We start from the raw sequence: 15,144 nt of genomic DNA on the forward strand, positions 1-15,144 counted from the left end.
GGGAAGTGCTAAGGACAGAGGGCAAACACAATGTTTAGGTGTAAAAGGAAGAAATATCAAGCACAAGCAGGAAACTGATGTCCCACATTGTTCAGTGTTGGGGAGATATTTATGGGACTACTAATAAATCAGGCTGCAATACCTTCAAGAAGGATACTGAAAACCAGGGAAATCTTATGGCCCTTGTCACAAATCTTTCACCAAGATTTAACAAAAAAAGTTTCAAGTCAGTAAATGTACCATAAATTTAGAGCTGCAAGAAACTACATGTATTTTGATTCTCCAAAGAGGATATTAAAAGTGAATTGATTATTGTCTACACTTATGTAAGGAAGGCGTTTGTAGAGATAGCTCTTTAATGCAGTGGAAAGGCATAGTGGGATCCAACAGTCAGAAGATAAGACTAACAAACAAGATGTGTGGTTTATGTATTGAGGATGATTAATCCATCAATCTACTTAACTTGGAATATGATCTTTTCAACTGCCTGATTCTTTGAATCAATGGTGAATATTTTTCTCAGATATGGACTATAGCTCACTGAGACATTATAGACTTGGTGTAGGAATCTGCTGTTAAAGTTCTGTGGGGGAAAGTCAGATTAAGTCATCATATCATATATAATATAATCTATGATTTATGAATAATCTTGTTATTTATGAATAAATTATGTAATCTTGGCCAGTTCTATATTTTGATTCCTGTTTTTGTCTGTGTTTGGGTATAGAATCTTCATGCAAAATAGTGTATTAGATCAGGCAGAGAATCAGCAACATTCCTTGGGAAAATTTGTGAGCTACTAATTTTTCTGCTTTTCTGAAGCAGTCAGCATCAACTGTAAAGCAAATGGATGTAGAAACCCTTAGCAATCCGTTCCTGCTGACCTGACCAAGAGGTTCAGCTGACATATGGTAACTTGTGACTGGGTTCAGGGTTGACTGTCTCAGCTTACATTGAGATGTAAAGAAGATATTTTTCTAGCCTGGAACCCTATGAGAGTAGTCAAGCTGAGCAGAGTATGCAACAGGATTTGCATTTCTTCTCTTTTTAAGACTTCATTCCTTCTAAAGTATGTCCTCTTTCCAACAATGCTATAGGGAGAAGTGGAAATAGAAAAGACCAGTCCTAGGAGGGTTTTTTCTTTGTATCCACTTAAACTAAGAACATAAGTGAGGATTAAGCTATCTGAACAAATAGAAGGTTGATTCTCTATAAGTTGTAACACGAATCGAAGCAAAATGAAAATTCCTCTTTTACAAAAGTATGTGATTATTTTACTGGTGCTATTGAAAACATTTTATTCAAAAGCCTTGTTATAAAACCTTCATAAGACCAAAGAGATGGCTAAGAAGCAGTCCCTATAAGCCATAATTGGAGAATCATAAATGTAACAATTATTTTTGTGCTCCTGGAGTCTGTACAATTTCTTTCTCTCATCAAGGATTAAAAATAAAAGAAACCACAATAATGTTGTTCATACTTTAATTCAAAGTTTGTTGGTTAATCCTGGCAGTGGTATAACTACAGTGAAGTTTATTGAAGTTGCTTAACAGAGGGATAGATGCTGCTTTTTCTCCCCATGCCCATACTTCCACTCTGATAATATACCTTCATGTAATCAGAATTTTTAACCATGGCTGGACTATTGACTACATGATTTTTTATTATTCCAAGCTGCAATTCAATTTTTGTTTTGTTTCAGTAACATCTTTGTCAATTGACAACAAACAATTGTGAGTATGCTAAGCTTCTGTTTAGGTTCCAAATGGGTGATGAATGTATCAGAGCAATCAGAAGCAGAACTATAGTAACTATGATTGCTACTATTTGGAAATAAATTGTGTTAATTTGAAGCCTAATGAAAGTCCAATAGCCAATTTTACACTAAAAGTTATTCCTTCAAGTTCTTGAACTAGCCCCTATCTGTGATGAACTCATTCACATTACAGTGCTCTTACTTTTGAGGAAATCTCAATCTTCATTTGCTTTGAAATGCAATACAATTGTGGCATGAAAATGCTATGTCCCAGAACGGTGCACTCCCCCATCCAAATGATCAATATATTGTTTTTGTTTTGCAAGTAAGCCATTGCTTAAAATAAGAAGGGGAAAAAAAAAAAAAAAGTGGGCATGGGTATTTATTTCTAATTCTAAAGATTGTGATGTATTACCAGTCAAGAGAAGCAATATATTCTTAGACTCTGAGCATAGCAATATCTTTTATGTCATCATGTTCTGGAGGGATTACATGTATTTAGATATCCTTTATGGAATTTAAGAAGAAATGTGAGGCTTATGTCATACTACTCTTAACCCTAAGATGCAGAGGCACTTAGAGAAGCTAACCTGATGACCTGTACATTGATATAAGTCTCGTGATGCTTGGTCAGCTACACAGATACACAGCACTGAGAGCATTTCCTGGAAAACATAACTCTCCTGAGCTGTTCCAGTGGAAAAATACGGAGTATTTCTGCATCCTTTAGGGATTGTCCATAGGAAGTGAAACAGCCTTTCCTGAGATAGGCCTGCAAGTATTTGCTTAGCTCTAGAGGCAAGTGTATGGTAACCCACTAGGGTGAGAACAGGGGGTGGAATGAACTGTTTACAGCCACCACAGAGGTCATTTATGTTTTGCCTTTTTTTACAGGTCAGGCTGTGGAATGCCATAGCCCATTTTCTTCTAGCAGCTCAAGAGAACCCGCATCAGGCAGAAAGAGAAATGCTGTCTTGCCACGGAGAGATAGCAGAGGGTGGTTCCTCCATCCTTTAGAGGAAAATAGGATTTTTTTAAGACTTTGGAAATCCAATCACTAATGAGCTGAGAATGAGATTTCCAGATGTTTGAGATTGCATATTTTCTTACATATAAGTCTTCCAGTATTAACCTAGGCAAGATCTAGTTCCATGTTTTAACACTTTTCATGTGACAATTAAAATAGCTATTCAGTATTTAATAGTATAAAGCTCACCTCAATGAACAACAAAACTCCCAAGGGCATCTGCAGGATCAGGTTATTGCCTCCTGGGCTTTGGGTACTCTCAGTTGATTGTGGATCTCCTTTTCCTGTGAGGAACCTTCTAGGCTCTTGTGGTTACTCTGATGTCCATTGAAAATCCTTTACTCCCGGTAGTGTTATTTACCCGTCCTGCCCCTATATCCTCTTTGTCTCAGGCTCTTGACAAAGCTGTCAGTTGGTGTGGATGTTGTGTTTACTTTCTTCTATATTTCACTTTGAAAAGAGGAGAAGGACTTGGAATTTAAGTCATCAAAACCATGATTCTGACAATTTGACAAACCTAATCTAATAAACTATATGTAGAAAAACAATAAATTCAGTGCAGTAAGCGAATGAGTGAAGTATTTTTGTCACTGGGGAAGTGTTCTGTAAAAGCTGTGACAGGGATGAGCAGTATTTATTTTGTTCTCATGTTTCATAGTTTTTCAGACTGCAATGCCAAAAAGGCCTATTAGGATCATCTAATTTGGATCCCTCCTGCATAAATAGAATTTCACCCAGTTATTTCTGTGCCGAGCCTGATAATTTCTTTCTCCAAAGATATATTCTTTTAGCAGCTTTGTGCTTCTTAATGGTTATTGATTTAAGTGTCCTCCATCCTGCTTTTAAAAATGCTTTGTTTAGGGAAAGAAAAAGTGCACTTTGTTTCTTGTCTGAACAAAATGAGCTTCTTTACTCAGCTTGGTGTTTCTCTTCTTTCTCTATAGCAAGAAATTTCTGCATAGCAGCTCAGGACATTTCAGGGAATATTTTCAATTTTCAGTGGAAAAATCCTATTGATTTCAGGTAACAATTGCATAAAAAAAGCCCCATGAAAACAAGTGAAGAGAAAATGTGAATACTTAGCATATGATTAGCAGATTCAGCAGCTTCACTCACTACTCTAATTGTTTATAGACGGAAGGACAGATTGATAGCAATCACTCAGTTCTTCCATAATAATTATATACTGTCCACATCAGCTTTGCTACAGTTTGAAGAGGAGACTCCCTAAAATATTTATTCATCAGTCAAAAAGATGGGAAAAAGCAGTAATACTGATTACTACATGAAAGTAATTCATGACATGAATTTTTAGAAGTGCATTTGAGGAACGAGGAGGATGATCTGGAGGCATTTGTCAGTGATCTGAGCTATGATATCACTGGTGTTAGTGCTATCGCTTGGTGGAATTAGTCCTGGGACTGGAATGCTGGGATGGAGTGCTACTGATTGTTCAGGAGTAATAGGCAGGGCAAGCAAGTTTTGCACTACATGTAAGAGGTTTGACTGCACAGTTCTTACAGTTAGTGATGATAGGGGCTCTGTGTGGAGACCATAGAGATGGAAAACAGAGGAAGTGTTGTAGTGGGTGCCTACTACTGATCGCCCAGCCAGAATGAAAGCATTGATGATTCTACAGACAATTGGAAAATCTGAGTCATAGTTCTTGTCCTTATAGGAGATATCAACTTCCCAGACATCATCTGGAAATATACTGCTGTGATGAACAAGTCTTGGAAATCCTTGACGTTTACAGGAGAGAACTTCTAGTCCTAGGTGCTCAGTGAGCCAATACATTTCTTTGTGGTGTAGTTTTCCAACCTAATCCTCTCTAGAAGCAGGGCAGAAACCCCCCAAAAAACAAAGGAAAAGAAAAGCATGTAGACAGTTGTACTGTTTTTGTTGGCTTTTGAAACCATTCAATTACAAATGGGAAGAGAAAAGAGCATAAACAGTTGGCATAAGCCATATTGTTATCCATTCTTCATTTCTTATTTCACATCTGCTGGGAAGGATGTAACAGGCTTGTCTGGACCTGATAAGGAGGAGTTCTGCACAGCTTAGATGTCACCACTGCATTTGTGGTTGAACATTGGTACATGTGCTATTATATTATGAGGTGAATGCTGTTTTACGGGTTCATAGCTAACAAACCAATGGTGGAGAACAAGTAGTTTCTAGTGACTACATCTTAAATTTCAAGTAATAAATTTCCAAATGTTTTTTACTATTAGAATTTGATATAATTTATGTCAAGAATTTGGTACAAAATATGACTACATAGTGAATACAAGATTTTACTTCTCTGGAAGGTGTCTCTTAAGTCACAAACTACAAACTCCTTGTGTTTTCATTTTTTTTTTTCATTCTGGGGTCATCTGTTGTTATCTCTAACATGCACTTCTTAGGTTTCACCTTTGATCTTTGCAATTCCTAGATTTTTAAAATTTTGTAGTTAATTATTACAGTGATGTCAGTGAAAGAATATTATCACTTTCAGTGGCCACGTAGGAGCTTATTAGTTTACTACCTTGAGAATTGCAAATAAATAACCCAGTAAGTAAATATTATGAAGGGATGCTTGTGTCGCCACAGTTAAAGGTTGTGACTAACTGTGTTCCAGAGTTGATGACAATGTGCTCCCTCACAGGAAAGTTCACTAAAACCAAAACAAGGTGCCTAATAAATCACACATGAAGTGTCTTGCTGGAGGTTAATCACTGTTCAAGCTTAAAGGATACTTAAACAAGGCTGGACTGCAGTGTAGCAGTAGTTTTCCATCTTTTCATGTACTAATTCTTTCTTTGTTTTCTTTTAAACTAAACCCTCAAAATTATTTTCTTGAGCAGTGCTAAATTTATGCGTGTACACTAAAGCAGGAAGAGTCAATCTTGCAATAGTGAATGGAACATAAAATAATAGGTGGTATAGCAGTTACCACTCAACCTTTTCTTCTGTCTGGCACTTCCAACACTTTATTATAAACTAGTTGCATTCCTGAAACAAAAAAACATGCTCTCCAGGAAAGGGCAAAGGAAAAGAAATTGTCTTTTCCCCTTTCATTGTTCTTAGTCCCAGCTTCATTAGAGCATATTTCATTATTCCTTTATCACTGGTTTATTTTCTCACTCATATCAGTCTGCAAACTTAATGCTTCAAATATGGGGGTTTGTTTGTTTGTTGTTTTCTAAAACCTCTGCCTTTTAACCAAGCCTGGCCCAGAAAACCTGTAACCTACATGGACATCCCCCATTTTTCTCTGACATCTGCCTGGGTCAAAGCAAGTTTTAATTCACTGCAGGATGCTTCAGGACCCCATCCCTTAGATTGCTTCTCCCCATATCACAGTGCAAGGAGGCAGGGAGTGGCTGTGGAAATCAGAGGCACACCAGAAGAGGTTCTTATAGTGAACAAAACACAGCCATAGCCCAGGCATGCATAACTGCCTTATCTGTGTAATCTACTTTTACAGGTAGTAGGAAGGAGCTGGCACCTAGAAGGTACTGTTTATTTAATCTTAAAATAGATGAAAATTTAAATCAGATAACTCCTGCCTGAAGGGACCTACTTCCTAAAAGGAGGTTGAGGTGACTGGCTTGGATGTACGTGGCTTCTGCAGGTCACTGGCATATAAACACAAAGCTTTTTAGGTCAGATCCTCCATCACTCAGAATAAGCAGAAGGCACCATTTTGCTTTTATACCTTTGGTGTGCCCCATTTTTGACCACTGTAAGCACTTCTGGCCCAGTTTCAAGAAAGACATAGGGGAGCTAGGGGTGATGTAGACAAGGGTGAATAGAATAATTAATAATCAGAGGCAGCTGTCTGATGAGGAGGGGTTGGAAGATGTGGAATACTTCAGCTGGAGAGGAAAAGGCTGGTGGGTAAGAATGAGGTTTCTGAAGTCATCAGGGTACTAGATAAGATTAAGACAGAACTGCTATTCACCGAACCCTCCACTGCTGGACCTAGAGGACAGTATCGGAGGTAAGAACATTCCTTCTGACACACCTACAGCAACAGCTGTCGCTGCAGGGGCTACGTGAAGAAAAGGCAGTAGAAACAGCCTGGCTTGTGTGTTTTCCTTAGTAGTATCTCTCTTCTTGTGAAAGTCAGCAGCATGATAGTGGGGTAAATGGATTACTGGTGTCAGCGGGGCACTTCTTAACATTTCCCTCCACTGACTGCAAAAGGAATAAAGAGGAGCTGTGCTCCTAATCTTATTTCCTGACAATTAATGTTGTTTGGCATCAGTTCCAAGTTGGGTGCTCTGGAAGCAGCTACCTCTGATGTTGGTCTGACTTTCTGGAACAGCAGAAGTCCACCATGAGCTCTGTCTTTATGAGTGAGGTAAGCCTAAATGACCTGGGAGAAGGCAAGTTCTCTCTCCTCCTAATGAAATCAATGAGAATTACGGGCACTGAGTGTATTCCAGCAGGTGTTCAGCATCCCACAAGGTCAGACACTTGGTTAATAGACTGAAGCTGTATAAAATGGTGTATGCTATTAGCAGCCAGGGAAAAATCAAGAGGTAGAGAAGGACATTGGGCTGAGCTGTCAATTACATATTGGATCAAGAAGAGAGAAACTGTCTGTAGCACTTAGAGCAGAAAGGTTTAGACAAAATAGAAAAAGTCACTAATGTTTGTTGCTATCAAATTTATTCTGCCTTTCAGAATGCTAAGTATTTTTAGTAATGAAAAAAAATTCTACAGCATCAAATGTATTAAAGAGTCACCAACATGCAATCACATTGCTCGGTGATACTGAATACTAACCTGCCTCCAAGTCTGAACATATTCAGGCTTAGATTACCCTTACATATTTAGGTAAAGTTGACTTAATTTTAAATGCATACCTGCATAAAATAAGCAAGTTCAAAATGTCTGGTCAATGCAGGTCAAAACAACAGTCCACAAAGTTTTTGAAATGACTGAGAAACTTCATGGATCTGGTACCTCCATTTAACCATTCACCACACCAATCATACTTGCTAAGCTCAATTTATAGCATCTATACAAGACTGTGTCTTGCAGTAGTGTAATTAAATTCACAGAAGATTTTCATAGTTTTAACTTTGTAGTTTGGTCTAGCATTCAATAAATAATACCAATCTCATACCACAAATTGACTCTAATGCAAACAGATACAAGAATCAAACCTGTTCAGAAGAGACTATTAGCCATATAATAGAAACAAAAACTGAGTTAGTGTTGCTTAGCTAATCAGCACAGGTTTTATTATCTCATTCATTTTTTTTTCTTCAAGTTGTAAGAGACCAAATCAGAGGTTAAGTTACCGTTACCACGTTCAGTTTAATTTTTCTTCAAAAACAAAAGCTTCAGCTCTGAAGGACTGCTGGGACCCATTCCATGCCTCACAGTCTGGTGGAAGCTGAGCAGCCTCTGTAGGTGGCAGGAACTCAGGAAGCTGGCAGTGCCCAGGTGCTCAGCAGTGGTGGAATGCCGCTGGCAGTATTGCTCTCAGAGAATCAATTAGACAAGAAATATTGGCAATTAGTAACATAAACCCTGTGATATTGCTATAATTGGTTTGACAAGATATTAAAATTGGTTCATTCATAGTTCCTTCATTAAAAGTGGCTGTGAAGTGCATCTACCTTTCATCAGAACTGTAGGGGTGTCATCTGCATCCACGCTCTTCTCCTGCATGGGGGGAAATGTTTTCACCCATCTCAAACTCTCAAAGCCAAGGAGGATATCCTTCAAATCTTCTTCATTTTAACTCTTCACAGTAGTCCTTGCATTGTGCTGGGGTGATGTTAGCTTTTTAGTTTCTCAAGATCTGGCAGGTATTCCTTTAGGCTCATATTTGATTACTGGGCCTGTGAACACTTCAGGGCATGCAATATCCATTGCTATAGTGCAATGGTTTTCTCACTTGTGCTGAGGCTGCTGGATGTGTCTGTGATAGAGAAAAGATGATATTTTTCCAGTTTTCTAATCATCTGATATTGCATTCTGGTATCAAAAGTCCCCTGAAGTAATTGTTCATCCTTCTGATCCCTAATTGCATTTATCAGCTCAGTATGAAATCTATTGCTACCTGGAGCTTTGTCTTCCTTTATCCAAATATTTCCTCAAAACTATTTTCATAATCTGCAAAAGAACCTACAAAATATATCCTCACAGGAGGCACTGTTCATATTTTTCTTAACAAATAAAGAGAAAAAAAGTAATTGAGTTTTTATGTTGCATTCAAAATTACTGTTAATATGAAGGAATGGTTTTTTTCAGCATACAGATACCATGCACCACTATAGGCTGTGAGATAGAAATTGTTTGTGTATTATTAGGTTCATGCTGTTTTGAACTACAGAATCACTTCAGTAATACTTTTCTTGGAAAATCAATTATATATGAAATTGTGTAGCAATTTAGTAACATAAACCCAGGTAATAATATAATTAAAAAGAAAATATTTACTTGCTGCACGGGGTATTTTGGATGCATCTTAATTATGTGCCTTTGCTCGCTAACTTGTGTTATGTTTATAACCTTTGTGTAAACCTATCAGGTGGATAGGAAAATAATAAAAATTGATACCATCGTTAGACTTCAGGTGTAATTTGAAAAATTGGTATCTAGATATTTGCTGCCAGTGGCACTATGAATTAGGAAAAGACATAGAAAAAATATCCTCAGGATGTAAATCTTGCATTACAATGTGAGGGATCAGACTGTAAGCATCCAACTAACCATGTTTTAAGTATTTTAGGCCAGATTGGTCTAAGTGGTATAAATAGTTTGACTCTGGCAGAGTCCAATTTTTGATAACATTTCTCTGCTGTGAGTCAGCTCTGAATTAGATAATTTGTTTTATTGTTCATTTTAATGAAAAGGTTTTTGGGACATATTCTTCCTAGATATCTAGCAACAGTAGGCATGTACTGTGAGTGATTCCATTTTTCCTCATTTATCAAAAGTAATTTCTTTAGCTTTTATGTCAGAAAGATCCTCTTCATACATCTTGGAGTAGCAGTTTTATTAGGAGTTTCAGATGAAGAGATCGTCACAGTCATTTGCAGCATCACTTTAGTAAATGAGGCAGGACTTAGCCAACTAGCCAAGTGAGCTTTGCAGGCTTACATATCAATATTTGTCAAAGTATTTACAGACTTTTGGTGTCTTTAATTAGCTGTTGTATGTTGAGGATTCGGTTCAGTGAAAACCAACAGTCTGTATTCCCTTCAAAAGCTGGATGAGGTTTACTGCAGTTCTAACTTGAGGATTGTTCTGTCTTGCAAAACAAATCAAGCTCCCCATTAATCACTTTCTGCATTGTTTCCTTACCAGTCCTAACAAGTTTTTTTTTCTATAGGACTCCTAAATTAAGTCTAAAATCCCTTAAGAGGACATGTCTCCACTACTCAGTGAGCTTGGGCATTTTCTTTCAGAGGGCTGCTTAGCTGATTTTCTGATTTTAGGTGAGTAGGTGTCATGTTTGCTGCTGTGGTCACTGATGATCTAACCAAGATCATCAGTGGAGTTCATTCATCTGACCAAAAGCAGGTCAAAAAAGTTACTTTCTGAACTCAGATGTACTCATTTCTGCTATGTAGACCTGCGTATGACATGAATGCCACTTTTGGTGCGGAAAATATAGGTGAAAGTCAGATACACAAATTACGTAGAATTGCTCTTTAAACATTATAAGAGGAGCCTCCATTATAAGAGGAGCCTGTTGTTCAGGGATATGTGTGACTGCCTCTTGTGGCAAAGATGTCTAAAGTATTTATAGAGTTTGCTGTATTTGCTGCTTTTTACTCATTTTGAACCTGCTTCCTCTTTTAGTTCTGTAAAGTTGATACTTTACGGTTTCCTTCCACCCCTTAGTCTGACAACCTCTGCTGGTATCTTCACATTTAAGTTTTCTTCACTACATTTCTCCAGTCTACTACCTTTACGTACACCTCCAAGACAGGGAAAAACACGGGTTTGCTTGATGGTCCCATCCTTTGGGAAAAGAGAAGGAAGGAAGAAGAATTTTTTTGTGCTACACAGTCTCCCTTAGAACCTATTTTTTGTATAACTAAATTCAACTCAGAGTCTCCTTGCTGTGAGAGGCCAATGTCCTTTATACACTATTCTATATTTATACTCAGCTGAAGTCAGTGTAAAATGCCATACTGGGCAACTGCCAGGGCTAGCATGTCCTTGTTTTCTGTGGAGACTCCCATGCATGGTTGACATTTATCAGTATTAGAAAAGGTCTCCTCTGCAATTAATAATGGATTCCATAGATTCTCAAAAGGACCACTTCTCCTGTGATAACCCAATTCAGATTCATTCAGAACATCTCACTTTTCTCTGGCAGTCAACGTGTTCTGTAACAAAATTACTGCTACATGTGGCAATATAAAATTCAAGGAAGAAAGTCAATGCTTAGTTTTAAAATAAGCAGGGCTTTGAAGACTTTTTGAGGACCCTCACCCCAGCCCCAGGTCCTGCTGGGAAATGTCTCCCTATCTTTTGACAAAAGCCTGGCCCACACCCACAGAGAAAAGATCTATGGCAGGAGTGAATAGACCAGAAAAGTGGGAGGTCATCTAGTCTTGATCCCATTGTCATCTCTATTCAGGGGCTTGCTTTACCATACAGTCTGGGGTCTTTGGGGGTGTCTTGCCCTCAGGGAGCTTTGTGTCTGTGGAATGAAGGTCCATGATGTGGTCCTGTCTAAAACCTGCCCTGAATGCGCCCCTTTTTGCCTACTGCTGTGTTGCAGTGTGTTTTCTTTACTTTTATTAGTACGCTTACTGTTCAATTTGTGATTTTATATGTTGTCCTCCCCCGGCCTTTAGTGTGGCACAGGTTTCCCATTTTGTATCTTATGTTTCTAAATTTAGACGTACTCCTTCATTTAGTTCAGTTAGGTATCAATCTTTTTGTTCGTTACTCAGCCACTCCCTACCAAGTTTTAAACCCCCACGTTCTCAGTTGTCAATCCCTCCTATCCTGCCCCCTTTTCCCCTGAATCCCCCTTGCCCCCCCCACTGAGTGTCAATCCTCCCCTGAATCTGCCTTCTCTTCTAGAGAATTCCCTATTTTGTGTCCTTTAGAACTCTATTAGTTTACCCAAGCTATTCCCCTCCCTAGTGCTCCTTTATTAGCTCAAGTATAAAATACCCCGCCTTCAACCCTTCCCCAACCATACCCCTATTGGTTTGCTACCCTAAACCCCGCCTCCCGAGCGATGTTATAAAAGCTCTTGTTAACCCCCAAGTCGTGGTCTTGGGTGCCAGTCCTGAAATAAAACCAATCCAGTTTTACCCGAAGACCCGTGCTGCTGCCTTTTGTTCCTGCGCCGAACCTCTACTGGTAGCTGGGATTCTGCAGAGCTTGCAAGGGTGGTCTATCACACCCCAGTTGTCACCTAGCTGGGACACAGCACACCGCGACACTGCTGTTTTCAGGCTCTGCTTTTTCCACTAGTAATGTTTCTTTTACCTACGGTTACTACAATCACTGTGTTCTGAGATGTTTCATTGGAATCTTACCTGAGAAATTTCTGCTAGTTTGTTCAAATTCTTTCCTCCTGTATCTTTCTAAAAGGTGTTATCACAAGCAATGGTCTGTGTTTTTCTTCAGGCTTTAATATTTGAAAGGACTAAATAAAGCCCAGATGTCCTAGATCCTTTTTCTGATGTAGGTGTTGCAAGACAGCTTCTTTCCCTGCTCATCTCAGTCTTTTATTTGGTATATTCTTTTTTACTAAGTACAGTGTATCAACTATAATAGCCACCTCCAGCAGTATTATTTTGCTCTGTTTCAAGTGGATATTATTGAATTTTCTTCCTTTATCTTCAGTGCATACTTGCGTACTTTCTTCTAGACATCTTTCTCCTTTTTTGAAGTCCCACAGCTGCTGGGTTACTTTTTTTTTTTACCCCTTGGGCCTTTTGAGTCAGCATTGAGATGCTCTCTTAGATCTGTAATGGATCTTAAAATGAATCAGAAGGAAAAAAGACTGGGACAAAAAGAAACTACTGCAGAATTTTGGGTGGATCAGCTTTCTTCCTGATGACCACCTACAACACAGCAACTCTGTGCTTTTGTAACCCTTTCTAGTACATGATAAAAATAGTTCAGGATTCATTAACAAATTGCACATGCTTGATGAAAAAAAGGAATGACAATCAGTAAAAAGCAGGGGTACTAAATGTGGCAAAAGTATTTATCTTTCTTTAAATTTCTGCTTGGTTACACAGCCTATGAGAAAATGCAGCTAAAAACTGACTTTTGTTTAAGATAACCAAGTACATTAAAGTATTCTTCATCTCTTTGTATCCACAGTCAAAAATTCACGTTTTCAGATAACAGAAAAGCTCCACACAATAACCTGAATCAACATGAATTTGCTTTTTGGCCAGTAGAAAAGTAATTTATTTTTCTGGTCCAGAGGAAAGTATTGGTGCAATCAAGGCAGATATCAGGACATAATCTAAAGTTCCAGGACACCATTTTAGACCCTGATAAATTGTAGGTCAGATGCCACTGCATAAGATGAGTATGATGCTAACCTCTTTCTCTGACCTAAACTAGAATGGCAACACTGGTAGATGCACCCATGTGTCCCAGTTTTCTGTTTGCAGTAGTGAATAGGCACTGAATAGGTTTTAAGTGGCTCTCCAGTGTCAGGCAGTTGGGCAGCCCAGTGAGAAATCACAAAATTAGGTAAACGCAATAGATTGATGCTGAGGACATTTTGGGTAAATGAGATCTAGTTTATATATGAGGCACTGAGGTAAATGAATAAGGGAAATTGACAATCATTTTTACATGCCAGCAACAGGAGGCATCTCAGTAAATCTGCTGGCAAGAGGTCACAGCTTGTCTGCCACTGGGACAGACAGCAGCCAAACTAAAAATTATTCATTTTCAGACACTATTTATGTACTTTGTTCACCATGGAGGCAAAAGACCTTCTTCTTTTTTCCCTTTTTCTTATTTTTAATTTTTTTTTTTAGCAGGCAGAAGCAATAAATCACCTAGTTTAAGAAGACCCAGCTAGCCCAACACAGATCGATTTCACAGGGCAGTCAATGGGCTGCTAATAGAATTACAACTACATGTCAAAATAGGGAAAACATATCTGTGACAGTGACAAAGGGCAAATCAATTGAAGAAGTGTTGTGGGCTCCCTTTAGTTTTTGGTTTTTGGGGTTTTTTTGAGACATAGATGAGAAGTACAAGTGAGTCTTTAAAGTCTGCAACTGTGACAAACATCAATGTTTATCCCCTTTACAGGAGCCATCAATCCTGCAATACTGAATTCTATGGTCACTTTATTTCCACTGCAATTACTAGGCTCCCATAAAACAAAACTAAAGAGCCGTATCCAGAGCTCTACAAGAAGTTTCTCATGTATTAGGAAAGCTATTTAAATAGGTTTTATTAACACCTGTAATAATTTGCTCCAGGTGAAAAACCTTGGCACATTTTGTTTACCAGAAAAGTTTTTTTTTTTCAATTACACACATGAGCTTGCCAGTTTCAGGTGTTTTTTAGTGTTTGTACAGCTCAAGCAGAAAATCAGTTACAACAATGTTGTTGGCTCAGAAATTGTGTTATAATTTGCAATAATTAGACAAAAATTGAATTATTGAACAGTGGAAAGTTGCCCTTGTGCTTTAAAACTACTCTGCTGTCTGTATAGCATATACATATAACCTGTTCTCCTAGTACTTTACATATCTATGTCAGAAATTAAAAAAATTCTATGTAATTGAAAATGTATGTCCTCATACATGTTGATGCAACAGTTTGTGATGGCTCTGCAGATGCCATGGTTGAATACTGAAGTTGTGAGATATTTACCAAGTCATGCCAGCACAGGCTTCTGCTCTGCTGGTACAGCTCCTAAGCAATGAAGAAAAACTAAAGGAAAATAAGTAGGGCGATAGTCTTTATTCTCCTCTCACTGCAGTCATTCTTAGGTCTAAAGCTATCTCTGACCCTCTATAGAGAAGACCATGTATTTTTATGCATTATTTATGCATGTATGAATGACAACTTGGAATAAAACTGTAATCAAAATTAATTATCTGGGAATCTTCCTCCTATATTGTTGCTTGGGTATAAAAACCAAAGAGGTATAAGTTGTATAATTTCTTAATGCATACCAATTTGGACAAAGATTGGGTGCAGGAAAGCTGTACTACCAAAATCAAAACAGCAAACAGTTCTATTTTCCAAAATTTTCTCATGTTGTTTGTTTAAAATATGTGTGTGTGTATATATATACACACACACACAAACTAAACTGGGGAAACCTCCTTGAAGCCAATTGAATTTGCATTTTAATAGATGATAAAACTTGTATTGACTCCCAATGAAAGCA

This window comes from Motacilla alba, chromosome 3 (assembly GCF_015832195.1).
Source record: "Motacilla alba alba isolate MOTALB_02 chromosome 3, Motacilla_alba_V1.0_pri, whole genome shotgun sequence".
In the NCBI taxonomy this organism is placed as follows: Eukaryota; Metazoa; Chordata; class Aves; order Passeriformes; family Motacillidae; genus Motacilla; species Motacilla alba.